Here is a 13,696-nt window from a genome sequence, read left to right on the forward strand (position 1 = left end):
ATGAGATAAATTAAGAATGATGAAACTCCCCTATACTTTAGATAATGTGATGAAGAATGTGATCGTCTGGGGGAGTATGACGGTCATATTAATACCCCTAAAGAAAAGAAATAGTTGTATTCCTGGATCTTTTACAATTCCGAAAGCAGGCTAAGGAATACTAAGATGGTGCTTAAAAGTGCAATAAAGAAGAAATTTTTAACAGAATAAACCCAAACAATAAAGTTTAAAGATACGCCATTTTTAGTGAAGATGGAGTAATCTGGGGGAGCATGTTGTATGACCTATACAACACCTGATGTTAGCTCTATAAAGGATGAATGAGTACACATGGATCTTGTGACATAGGTCCCTGTAAAACTTGTTGCCTCTTGGAAATGAATGACTATATAATTAATTTGCCTCTTGGCAATGACAGAGCAACAACAACCCCATATGAAAGAAGTGCCAGTACCTGAGACACTGATGGTCTCAAGGAATGGGAAAATCAGATACTTTTGATTACTATAAAGTCTATGTTAGTGAAATTCAAATGGAGGTTGATCCCACCTCATTTAAAGTGCTCATTCGAGTTTTGAGAAGTGTCTGCTTATCTAAATGATAAGAGACTATGTGAGATGAAATGAAATTAGTGAATCCGACGATGTTTGGGACTGATAAGTAATTTCCAATGGAGCCAAAACAGTAGGCTGTAAAGAGTCTACAAGCTCAATCTGACTCCAAAGGAAATACGTAAAGGTGTAAAACACGACTTAAATTGAAAGGTTTTTGCGCGTTTTGCACTGAATAGATTACAATGAGTGTTGTTAGCACATGATGATCTGAGTTACATCAGATGAAAGATATTATGATCTGAGTTACATCAGATGAAAGTAAAGAACACAGGGGATACTGCCTGAAGAAGTCTTTTATGGACTAAAGAAATCAAATGTTGTTTTGGGTTAAAGAAATGTGAGGACAATTGTGTTTTTATAAAGTTATAGAATGGGAATTTCATTTCATAATCCCGTGCATGTGGATGACGTCCTGCTTGCTAGTGGTCATGTCAATCTACTGCAGGAGAAGAAAAGAAGTTTTTGTTCTCAAAGTTCAAAAGAATGTTCTCAGTAAAGTGTCTCTCGTTATAATTATCGAGATTCACCAAGAAAAGAATAAAAGGGGCATTAGTAATGTCGCATGGACATACTAAGAAAGGTCTCTAAAGTATGCACGCGAGAAAACCTACGCCTGTTCTTATAGTCAAGGGTAATGGAACTGGAAACTATGGTGTTCCAAGAGTTGATGAGAAAAGATTGAAAACGGATATGGTACCATATGCTTCAGTTGTTGGAAGCTCAATACATTACCCTGACACAGTTCACATATCCGGGTTGTTTTGGCAATGTCCAGTCCATATGTAGATCACTGGAATGGAGTCAAAGATATCGGCCTCAAGCTGAAAGAAATAAGTGCTCTCAAAAGATTGTGAGTACAAAGACATGACTTGTGAAATGTATAGCGAAATCCACAATTGTGGCTAACTTTCATACTTGGAGGTTTTTGTGTGGAAAAGCTCCAAAGAATGAAACAATTATCACACTACAAGAAAATTGAGATACTGTGACGAAAATCCTCGTGACGATGGTGGACAACGTCACACAAATACCTGATGTGTGACGTTTTATAGGTGGAGTCATTGATCTCTGTTAATCGGTGACAGTTAACGTCACAAAATCGCCTCCACAGTTGAGTGCCACCTGTCTGCCAATTTCTATGACGATTTGGTAATTTTGATGACGAACCTATTAGAGTCATCGAATATTAAGAATGTGTGATGCTAATTTTTTTGTCATGTAACATCTAGCAACGGGACCCACCGCAACTGCTTCACAACTTATTGAATGGTAGGACCCACACATCAATGTTGATAGTGGGGCGCACCATTGTTTCTTCACAGGCTATCGAGTGATAATTATTTTATAATATCTAATATAAATAGCCAGTGGCAGAAAGAGGATATTACAGGCATTCGTGAGGTGATGCATATGGCGTTGTATTTTCTTGGTTCTATCTCAAAATAAAAATGGTAGGTAGTGGCCGGCAAAAAAGATGTCTATCGTGGATACTTAGAGGAACAGTAGGTCCAATTTTAAGTCAATTGATTAGTGTGTTGGGTAAAGTGATCGAACCACCTCCTGTCTATTTGCACATGCCACCGCCAGTGAGAGCTCGTGATCAAAAAGGAGTTTTATACATTAAAAAAGGTTTTATTTATTAAAAGAGTTAAAAGAAATCTTTAGTCATTTGTATTTTTTCTTCAAATCACATACTCGTAGTTAAGAGCCCTGGTGTACAACCTTCCACATATTTATTTACAGTTTTCCAAAAAAAGAACATGAAAAATACCACATCATAGTGTGTACTATGTAAGATTTACATTTTTTAATAATTATTTGCTATTTATTTCGAATTAAAGTGGAAATGAAATTCTGAAAATAAACCATCTCCCCAACGAAAAAACTTTCTCTCTCCACCCTCCACTTCTCTAAATTTTCCCGCATCGACCCTGTGTCCCCACCCGTCAGAGACACAGCCAATTTTCCTCCCTTCTATTTCACCCGCGAAGAGCCACCGCCTACCCCGCATTTATCTTCTCCCCCGATTTAACCGGCTCTCTCTTCTCCCCATGACTACAGCCCCGATTACAGCGATCAGCGACGGCGGATCGAGGGAGGCCGTCCCACCGGCTGAGCTCGTATCTACCTCAACATCCTGCCCTGCGAGGACCCGGCCCTCTTCTCCCCCCAATTGCAGCGACCGGCTATGGAAGATTGGAGGAGGCCGCCCCACCGCGGCACCGCCGAACATAGATCCACCGTATCAACCCGCCCTGCGAGCACCCGGCTCTCTTCTCCCCTGCGATTGGCGGCGTCTCTTTGTGACTTCCTCATCCCGCCACCCCTTGATGTTCAATGGTTAGGGTTCATGCATACTCATCATCCCGTCCTTCTCTGTAATTAGGATTTTCCACAGCCTGCTATGGTAAAAAGTCTGAGCCTCCTACTAGATAACTTTACTTTATATCCTATTGATAGATCTGTTCAAAACTGCAGTAGTGAACCTGGTTTTACGTTTGCTACAGCAGCTATGGTAAAAAAAGGCCTGAATCTGAAGATATGCTACTGCAGTCAGTTAGCCATTACGCAAAATGTAGTTAACTATCAGATGCACGACCTTAGTTTAGAGATTTCTTTACGGCATGTCTAGTTCATTCTACAAAATAAATCAACAAGCTTTAGTTTCGCCCCATAGGGATTTGAACTAGGCTCCAAGGAGTCGCTAGTGCTCCCAGTAACCAGTCGTCTATTGCCCAATCCTGATACAAAGGGGCATGATAGAGCCCCTGATCAACTGTGACTAAGGAGAATGACGTGCCTGAATTCTATTGCAGTAAATCGGCGAATTATCAGTTGTGTAATTAAGATTAATGAATTTGAAATTTTGCTTAACTACAGTTCTTTTCGTACTCACATTCTTTGTCGTTGTTACCTTTTGTAATCAGTGGTTTGACAATGTCGTCTTTTATGCATTTTTATCAGGTTCCACTATATCCTGCTTTCACACTTAGAGAATGAAAACCGATGGGGAAGGCATGAGCTTTGTTTTCTATTTTAGATTTTCAGAAGGTTACTCCAAAGCGCTTCCAACCTTATTCATAGAGAATAGCCGAGTAAGATTTTTGATGGTTCTCATATCTTTCACAGCTTCATTAACTATTTACATTCTGTGTATATAAATTAAATATATGTAAAGATGATGGCAGCTTGGATGCTGTATTACATATGCTGTTTCTTTGGTATGTGCTTGTATGGATACTCTTGCATACAGAAAATTATATGTTAGTGTGAAGATGATGTTCATGGGCTTTCCCAGATTAGAATTTTGGTATTGGTATATTTGAGTCGGCACAGGTACTGTGAAGATTTGAATTTTTGCCAGACACCATGGCATGTTATATAGGATGGTCGATGTACATTTCATAGGGTCTTATGATCATTATCATCGATTACACTTGCATGATTTCCAGTGCAGAGCCACAGGAATTAGTCAGTACCAACATACCTTTCCGTAGACAATATTTGCATGACTGCCTATGGTTACTCTAAATTTTATTTGTTCTTTTTGGGTTGTTCTATTCCTCACATGTCGACACTTCAAGCTGGTACGAGTTTTCCTTTATTTTTCCCTTGAGGAATCATGGTCTCTTTGTGAAAAATGATTCAATGGTAGTTAAATTGAAATTGGGAGATACGATGCAAGTTTCGAAAAAATAAGCTTTGACCAACACTCAATTTTCCTTTACTAAACTGGTAAAATCAAAGCTGATTGTTAACTTGCTACATAAAGGTCTAGCTATAAGTGGAGTGTCCACTACTTGAATAAGCTGCTCCTACTTTAGAAACATAGAGCATCATCCATCGAGCCTTAGTTTTGAAACAGTATATTAAACTTTTTGCTTTTCTGAACTATGACAGAACCTACAGTAATGATATTATTTTTGTTGTTTTTTGTTCTGAACTTCCTGGTCTTGTTTTTCTAGGGTTGTTGGCCGCTTCTCCTTGACTGTGCCCCGGTTGCATCTTACATGTTGCTTGCTTCACTTGTTACATCAGAACGCATGAAGTCTTCATTTTCTCTTTATGTAATCTGACATGAACTGCTTGTTAGCAGTGTCAGATGTTTACAATTATTTTACACAATCTATGTATTTTGGCAATTCATTTAGTTCACTCCCTGTCATCTTTTCTAGCTTAAGTTACTAAAATCATGCCACCGGTGGGGAAGCAGAGCATATCTTGCGGAACGGAAAATAAAGGGTGAGGCGTATTTGAAGGAAAGGGGAGGAAGGAAAGGAGATGAAGAGGAAGCCGCTCTTCCTATGTCGAAAGCAATGGTAATATATCGTGTGAACATACATCTTCAATAATATGCACTTCAATCTGGATTAAGCGGCTTTAATTCTGCATTGCTCGTATCATGTGTATGTCACTGTGCACTATAAGCATCACCAAAGGATTGGATCTAGGTCTTATGTTGCCCATTTCGGTAAACTTTTAAGAATTCCAAATTCCTTACTTCTAGTCCTATGTCTACCACATTATATATAGAGTAGTAATGTTAGGATTTCATATATCGTGTAGAAAAAAGACAAGTACAATAATCATGACCCAAGTCCCATTGAGTTTTCCAAAGACACCCATGCAAACAAGACTTGCTTGCCTGTCATTTAATAATGTTAGGATTTCATATATTATGCAGTAGTAATGTTTTTTGAACCGTCATGAGTTATTCTTGATTGCATGTCATTTAATAATGATCTCAGATTCATAATTTGATGACTTGTAAGCTTCTTAGTGGTACTATTAGTCCTTGTTATCTTTTCATCTCATTAAGATGAAACACGTTGTGTTTAGTCAACTTATAGGCACAAGGAGGAGTTACCTGTGAGACTTAAAGCATAAGACAGATCATTTGAAAGATGTAGAGGAAGCATCAAGAAGAATTGGAAGTTGTGAAGAAGAGCTGACAAGAGAAGAATGAAGCCTGGGAAAAGAAGCAACATGAGACAGATAAACTGATTGGTATTCTCTCAAGGGCTCAAGCAACTCAGCAAGCAAATCAGACGAAACTTGATGGTGCATGAAGGCCATCCTTGCTGAATCATACATTGCAATAATTAGGACAACACATGTGATCTTTTAGTTATCAAAATATTACTTTTTATCTTGTCTATTGTCGTGTCAAACTTGAGTCGGTGTTATTTTTATTATCATTTCTACTTAGTAGATGATATGGGGAGACCATTGGATGTATAATATAATTTGTTTTTCATTTCAATATAGTAGATTTGATAATACATTGTAAATTATTTGAAATAAAATAAATATATTTTGATGATATCCTTTTCATTAATAATGAAAGTAGTGATGCTAGTAGTGGTATAATCTGCTCAGTGTTGGTGTGGCATGAAGTCGGTGATGTTGCTCCGTCACTGAATATAGTACAATATGGCATCTTTGCTCCTACATGTGACATTAGTCGACTGTCATAGAAATAGCAAGTTGTTGACATTCTAGAAAACGTCACCGAAGGTCCCAATTTCAGTGACACATTTTTGTGCATGGCGTCACTAGGAGTAATCTGTGACGGGGATTCCGTGACGATGCTTGTGACGCCCATGAAACATCACTCAAGGGTAATTTGTGACGTTATTAGCTATTCGATGACATATTTTGGCACGTCACAGTAGGACTGATCTCTTGTAGTGTCATCAATGTGATGCAAAGATATGTTGTAGCTTGATATGAGGCTGAGGGACATGCAAAATGGTTAAGGAGACCTGTACCCGGAGTTGATAATGGTTGACAACATCGATAACTATTTTAAGTCTTTCGCTCCTATGACAACGAGTCAAGTGTTGGTGCCAAACACATTGACACAAAGTTATCGTTGTTAAGGAGAAAGTCCGGAATTATGGTGAAATGCTTGGAGCATGAAAGCAACAGACAAGCATTTCCAGATCTGCTTATTAAAGGCTTACCGCCCAGTGCGTTCGGAGAACACACAGTCGACATGGGTTTTATGGTATAGTCTAACATTTCCGGACAATAAAAGGGCCCAAGGTTAAAGAATCTATTTCAAAATTGAGGAGTGTGTTGTAGGTGTTGATTTTATCGAAAATGAACCGTGATGATGAGACATGCTCTACATGCAAATCTGTGATGGAACGAGTGCTTTGAAAAGAGTTATTTCAAAGTATAAAAGTTAAAAGTATATGATGAGATCAAGGGGGAGAATGTTAGGTTGATCTCTCCACCAATGGGCCCAACGGCACATTGGGCCCTTGACCCATGCCCTGATCGGGGGCGTCCAGCCCAAGCAAGGCTGGTGGGCCCCTATCGCGCAGTGCTATAAAGAGGAGGTGGGGACCAGGGGCACAGGGTACGAGGTTCGTCGCCGCCACTGTTCCCCACTCCTAACCCTATCCGATCCAGAGGGAGGCACTGAAGCGATGGGAAGCTCCGCCGCCGCCACTGCCCATACATCGCCGCCGCATCCACCTCACCTCTCTCTGCCATCGCCACCATTACCCTCTCCACGATGGCCTCCGGCTCGAGTTCATCAACCGCTAGAGAAGGTAGGTTTACCAGAAATCCTACCCTACTCGATCCCATGGATCTATCAGTTCCATGCATATAATAATGACAATGGAGATGGGGAACTGCTTAAGAATGCGAGACATTCTCATGATTTAAGATGTGCTCGCTGTGTCCGACAATATAAGATGTTTTTGCAGGCTATGTTTACTTGCAAAAACGTCTTACATTGGAGAGAGTATGTTACCAAGTGGCTATATATTGTTACCAAGTGGCTATATATTTGTAAGATATGTAGGTTACATACAATGCAATTGTATATGAGGCCATTACAAAACTAGTAGTCAAACAATACATGTTGGGAAGTGCTCTTGTTAATTAATACTACCTGGCACCTGGTGACAAACTCGTGATAGGTGAGGTCGGCAAAACGGTCAAGGGACTGGCGATATGACGAGAGGGCGGCGTGGTTGTGCATGTCGACACGATCGACGTTGATTAGGAAGCGGAAGAAGCGGCGCTCATACTCGTTCGAGGAGGCGTAAGTCTTGCCGTGCTTGGCCATCCAAGCCTTGAACATGGCCAGAACCTCCTCGCGTTCCCTCAACATATCCTGCATCTCATCTATTGAGAATTTATATACGCATCAACCGACGCATGGAGAGAAACTAAAATTACCGACTCATCTTGCACAGCCAACACTAGTAATAGTTGATAAACGTACGTACCTAACGTACCATGGGTTCTGATCGTTCTCCAGGATAGAACCGACTGAAGGTTAGTAAGTCTGCCTCGCGGACCGATTCCTTGAAGGCCGCGTACCGGCGCTCCAGCTCCTGCTCGGTCATGGAGTCGTACGCCCTGCCGTGCTTGGCCATAAACTGGGCGAACATCCGCCTCTTGTCCTCCTCGCTCCTCGCTCCTCCGCTGTACGCCGTGTCCACCTCTCTCCTCTTTATGTGCGTCTCCTCCTCTCTCCTGTACGACAGCCAAGCCATAAGCAGCAGCGCTGCCGCGGCAATAAGGGCCGCCCTGTAGCCGGCGGTGGTCATCGATCACGACGTCCGTTTGGCTGGCGTGGGAGAGATCTATTTGGGGCGATGATATGTTTGGGGCGTTTCCGAGATCTTCAACCTTCCTTTTTTTCTGGGTTCCTTTTTTGAGTCGAATAGGCCCTCAGCCTTTCCAAGCCTATCGTACCGCCTGCGTCTCTCCTAGCTACTCCAACGTTGGAGGCGGCGGCAGGCGAGGTAGACTGGCGGAAGCTCGCAACATCGACGACCGGCAAGACCGCAGGAGATGGTGCACGGCCGGGTCACCAATCAGGCTACTACTCCCGCTCCCGTTAGCGGTGATCGGGATCAGAGGCGTAACCACGGGAGTCAAAGCGTGCAGCACTGGCGATGGCGAGTGCCCAATCTGTGCAAAGCCACGGTCAGGAGGCAGCAAGTGGAGCAAACTGCCAACAACTAGGGCTACCGGCGGCAAGTGAGACCTAGGTGGGTTATTTATCTATAATATATTAGCAAATTGTGCAATCGATCGATGATTGTGTTGGCTCCATATTTGTTTGTTTAATTACAGAATTGAGCTGATTTTTTTTTGACACTAGAAGAAATTTATAAGTGAAAGATGAATAATACATTGTTTAATGACTCAATGATTTGCTACACTCAGTGGAAGGTTTTTCAAAGGACTTGATGATGATGCTACTATTAAACGGTTTTCAAGCCATGAAGTTTTCGGAAAAAGCATTTGCCTAGAGGTTCAATTAGCACATTATTGGTATGATGATTTATTCTCACTAATGTGTTTAATTTCAATGGAAACTATATAATTTGTTAATGTGTTGTATCTTGTAGATTCTCATGCGTGCACAAGGATGAACATCAGAGATTGAATTTTTGTCGTTGAGACGTTGAAAGGTTTGGTTGTGTGGTTATTTTTTAGCAAGTTAATTGGTATTACATCTCATGTTTTTATTTACTTTGATGATGTATGAAACAGTAGTGTATATAGTGCACATGATGTTTATCCAAATATATGATACTTGTGGCGTTTATAAAGCTTAATTTTAGCTTGCAGCGTGCCCAGGCTTTGGCAATTCGCTAGCTCCGTCCCTACTCCGAGGTGCGTATGGGCAGCGATTTGTTGGTTTTTTAGGGTTTCGCCTTAGATTTATGTTTCGTATGTCACATGGTTGTGGGATCCATTAGAGACACATTGTTTTTTCTAGGGTTTCGCCATAGATTTTTGCTATAGTTCGTATTCATGGTGAGATGATATGGTTTACATCGTTTTACCTAGGGTTTCTAATTCATGGCGCGTTTATATGGTTTTGCATCATTTTAGCTAGGCTTTTGCATCTACGGCTCGTGGATCCATTTGTTTACCATCGTTGTTAGCTAGGGTTTTGTATCCTTGGCCCTTGGTTTAGTTGTGATTAGGACTTTTCATAGTTAGTCCGTGTAGCTTTTTTCTAGGTGTTGTTTCCCCTAAATGAATTTCGTGGGATTTTGGCACAGTTCATGGTAGTCTTACATTTTTTTTTCCGTTGATAGAGACATGGAAACGATTTCTTACAGTTTGTGATACTGGGCATCTCACTTTTGTGCGTGTTGCAACTTATTCGTCTTAGTCTTTTTTCCATGAACTCGCGTAGTCCAAGTGTACAATGAAATAGAAAGTTCTGGAAAGAGCTTGGACCAGGCCTCTATTCATGGAAATTTTCATAGTTGCAGCTTGGGGCATCTGGAAGAAGAGGAACAACAAACATTTCAGAGGTTTCATGCCCACACACGGTGCTTGGCGGGAGAGGTTTAAGAAAGACTTCGAGCTCCTCAAATGTAGAAACAAGGAGAGTCTAGAACACTTCATCACTCAATTTGCAGCATCGGTTTGAGCTCGGTCATTGTGTAGCGGCTATCTCCAACCTCTCTGACTCTTTCCTGTTCTCGCGGAGGTGGCGCGCCCCCCGCCGGTTGGTGGCCGTCAAACATCGGCATACCCGAGGCGTTGGAGCTGCGGCCGTACACCATCCTCGTGCCGCCCTCCTCGCGTGTGTCGGGTACGTGTCACATCAATGTCGCCGGGTACGCAATACCGGGGCCGAGGTCGTCCATCACCCCGGCGGACGGTCAAACCAGCTTGGTCACTGGCAGTTTTGGAAGGGCTGCTACTGGGACGGCGTCCTCGGTGAATGTCGTGCCGGGCGGCTGGTTCTTCCTCCCCCACCGGCGTTGGGCGCCCCTCCCCCACGTGTCGATACTTTTTCAAATGATTGGATGAACTTTTCTGAAATTTGTTGAAATTTTTATACATTTGTGGAACTATTTTTAAATTGATGAACTTGTTTTCAAAATCCATGATTTTTTTGAGCTCACGTTTTTTTTCATTTTTTTAATAATTTGTTTTTGCTAAATTCAATCAAGAGAACTAGAAAAAAATAGCAAAATCTACTTGGGCCGGCCCATCAGCATGGGCGTGTAGGCTCGAGGGTGCTTCCCTAATGCCTGATGGTAGGGCCGAAATCACTAATTAAGGAGTACTCGTTGCAAAGAATACTCTACTTTCCCAGCGCGCCACTTGTCGCAACTTGAGAATGTTCCCTTTTTCGTAGATCCGTCTATTTAAAACGTTTTATCTCTTAAACCGTGCGTCCAAATCTCGAACCGTTTTCACCATTGGATTCCTCGCATTGAGATCTTCAAAACTAGATCACATGTTGATAGATTTTGACGAACCTTTTTTTCACGAAAAAACCGGACGAAAAAAACCAGGCGAAAAAACCGAACCGGGAGCACGGTTTTTTTTCCTTTCCGAAAGAGGCATGTCCGTGCCTCTCGCGAAATCACAACCGTGCCTCTCGTGGAAGCAAAATCGTGACTCTTGTGGAAGGAAAAAACAGAAAACGTGTTTTTTTTTCGTTTCCGAGAGGCACGGCCGTGACTCTCGCGAAGGCACAACCATGCCTCTCGTGAAAGCAAAACCATAACTCTCGCGAAAGAAAAAAAACAGAAAACACGTATTTTTTCCCTTTCCTAGAGGCACGGCCGTGACTTTCCTAGAGCGCGCCAAGTGGCGCTAATCGTTGCGAGGCTCCCGAAGGAGCGCTCGTTAACTAGTTGCTCCCTGGTAGGGCGATAGGTACGCAAATTTACACACACCGATTCAACGAACTCCCTCACGGCCTTATGTTTACTTGGATTTTTTTTTTCGAGCATAACTTCTATCTATTCATCAATTGTCAAGGTAGTACAAAGAACACCAGAAGTAAAAAATACATCTAGGTCCGTAGACCATATAGCAACGACTACTACCACTAGAGTGAGCCGAAGGCACGCTACCATATTGGCCCCTCCCTCATCGGAGTTGGGCAAACCTTGTTGTAGTAGACAATGAGAAAGTCATCATGCTAAGACCCCCATAGGATGAGCGTACTAGAATAGCAACCGCTGCCGATGAAGAGAAGCGTAAATCAGAAGGACCCAACCTATAGACACACGAACACAGACGAAAGAAGACATGATCGAGATCCGCCGAAGTCAAATCTTCACACGCCCTACGACAATGCTAGAAACACCACCGAGACAGGGACTAGATGGGGAGAACCTTATTCCATCTCGAGAGAGACGCCGTCAGCTCGCCTCTCTGAGTAGAGCACAAATCCTAACAAAACTTAAAAGAGCATAAAAATACAGAGGCCTCCCACCAGCAAGGGCCAGGATCCACCGTGCCTCCACGTCCATAAGACCACAGCAGACGAGGTAGACCGGCAGTAACACGGACGGGAGGTAGACCGGCAGCAACACTGACGGGAGGCACGAGAAACCCTAGCCAAAGAGTCCTTAGAGCATCTCCAGCCGCGCCCCCAACAGGCCCTCCCCGAGCGATTTTTCTGCGTTGGCGCCCAAAAATCGGCCTAGTCGCGTCCCGAGGAGTCCGTTTTTCGCCGGTTTGGGACGACACTGGCGCCAGCGGACCCAGGCCGAACCCGGCGCGCTGGGGGCGCCTGGGGGCGCTGCGGCGAGCGATTTTGGCGCAAAAGAGCCGCGGGCCCGCTGAGTCAGCGACGCGCGCCTTGTCTTCCCTCAGGACGCCTCGGTTTCCCGCGGGGAATCAATGGCAAGGCTGCCGCCGGCAGCCTTGCCATTGATTCCTCACGGGCGGCGCTGCGACGCCTCTCCTCCCTCCACGAAGACACACGGCGCGAGCTATAAAACCGGCGCCTCCCCTCGCCTCTAGCCACACCAGCCCGAGCCCAAACCAGCCACCGAGCTCTGCCTCTCTCCCCGTCCGCCGCCGTCCCTCCCCTTCGCTCTCTCCCCAAGCCCACAGCGATGGCCGAACGCTTCCCCGGCGACGCGGCGGCGGCCAACGGCTTCGGCCGCCGCTCGATCTACGAGTGGGAGGCCTACCTCTTCTTCGAGGCCAACATCCCGGCGCCGCCGGACATGCGCACCGGGCCGACGCGGTGGAGGCTCAGCAACGGAGGCGTCCCCATCCCCTCGATGCCTGACGTCGACGCACGCCCCGCCATCTTCGCCGCCGAGGTCGACCGCGTGCGGGCGTCCCTGACGGAGGAGCAGCACACCCTCCCCCAGTACGCCGCCGACAACCACACATCGTGGGCGGCGTACTTACAGCGCCAGCAGGCGCAGTGGCTGGCGTCCATCAACGGGACGCCGGTGGTGGGGGGCACGAAGAACAGTGAGGGGCGCCGCCTATGGTGGGCGCCCCCGGCCGCACCCTCCACGAGGTACTCCAATACCTGGAGGACGGCAATGACCTGCCGCTGGCGTACCCTACCGTGGCGGCTGCCCCCCCCCCCCCCCCCCCCCCCCCCCCCGCCGGAGCGCCGGGCAATGGATACCCAGAAGGTTCGGCTCCTCCTCGTCTTGCTCCTCTCAGTCCTCCTCCCATTCCTCCGGCTCGCCGGCGCTGCTCGGCGTTAAGGCCGAGCCCGCAGCGGAGACGCCGCTCAGCCGGCGCACCCGCAGCGCCGGCATCGTCATCAACAAGGGCGGCAGGCGCGCCCCCTCCGCATTACGTCAAGCCAAAGACGGAGCCGGGCCTCGCCGCCATGAAGACGAAGCCGGGGCTCCCCGTCATGAAGGCGGAGCCCGGGCTCGCCAGCGGCGTGAAGGAGGAGCTCGACGACGCAGCGGCCCTGAAGTGGGCGCGTGAAGACTAGGCACACACGGAGCTGGAACGCCAGCGCCTCGCCTACGAGCGGTTTGAAGCTCGGCGCTGTGGCCGGGACGAGGCAGGCGTCGTCATCCTCGACGACGGCGACGACGATGCGCCGCCACCACCGGTCTGCCAGGGCGATGCCGGGCAGGGGTCCAACAGGGGCAGCCGCGTCAAGAAGGAGAAGGCCACCGACGACGTTGGCAACTTCGCCGCGCTCAGTGACTTCTTCGCCCCTTAGTTCGGTTTTTTAAACTTATGTAAACGTCAAACATGTCGAATATATGTCAAGTTTGTCGAACTTTAGCCAAACGTTTTGTCCAATTTGCCGAACTTTGTCCAATTCTTTTTTTTAATAAAAAACCGCGTCT

The 13,696-nt window shown here is 45.5% G+C and overlaps 1 long non-coding RNA gene across 2 annotated transcripts; it reads left to right on the top strand.

Annotated features, from left to right (window-relative positions):
• The first annotated feature begins 2,635 nt into the window (after positions 1–2,635).
• LOC125549444 lies at positions 2,636–5,937 on the top strand. 2 transcript variants are annotated; one of them, XR_007301340.1, is made up of 4 exons: positions 2,636–2,954; positions 3,579–3,709; positions 4,790–4,933; positions 5,454–5,937. It is a non-coding gene; the product is annotated as an uncharacterized LOC125549444 (long non-coding RNA). The 2 variants fall into 2 exon arrangements; XR_007301341.1 differs by having other exon boundaries at positions 3,579–4,933.
• Positions 5,938–13,696: the final 7,759 nt, after the last annotated feature.

The sequence above is a fragment of the Triticum urartu genome, chromosome 3, assembly GCF_003073215.2.
Source record: "Triticum urartu cultivar G1812 chromosome 3, Tu2.1, whole genome shotgun sequence".
Lineage (NCBI taxonomy): Eukaryota > Viridiplantae > Streptophyta > Magnoliopsida > Poales > Poaceae > Triticum > Triticum urartu.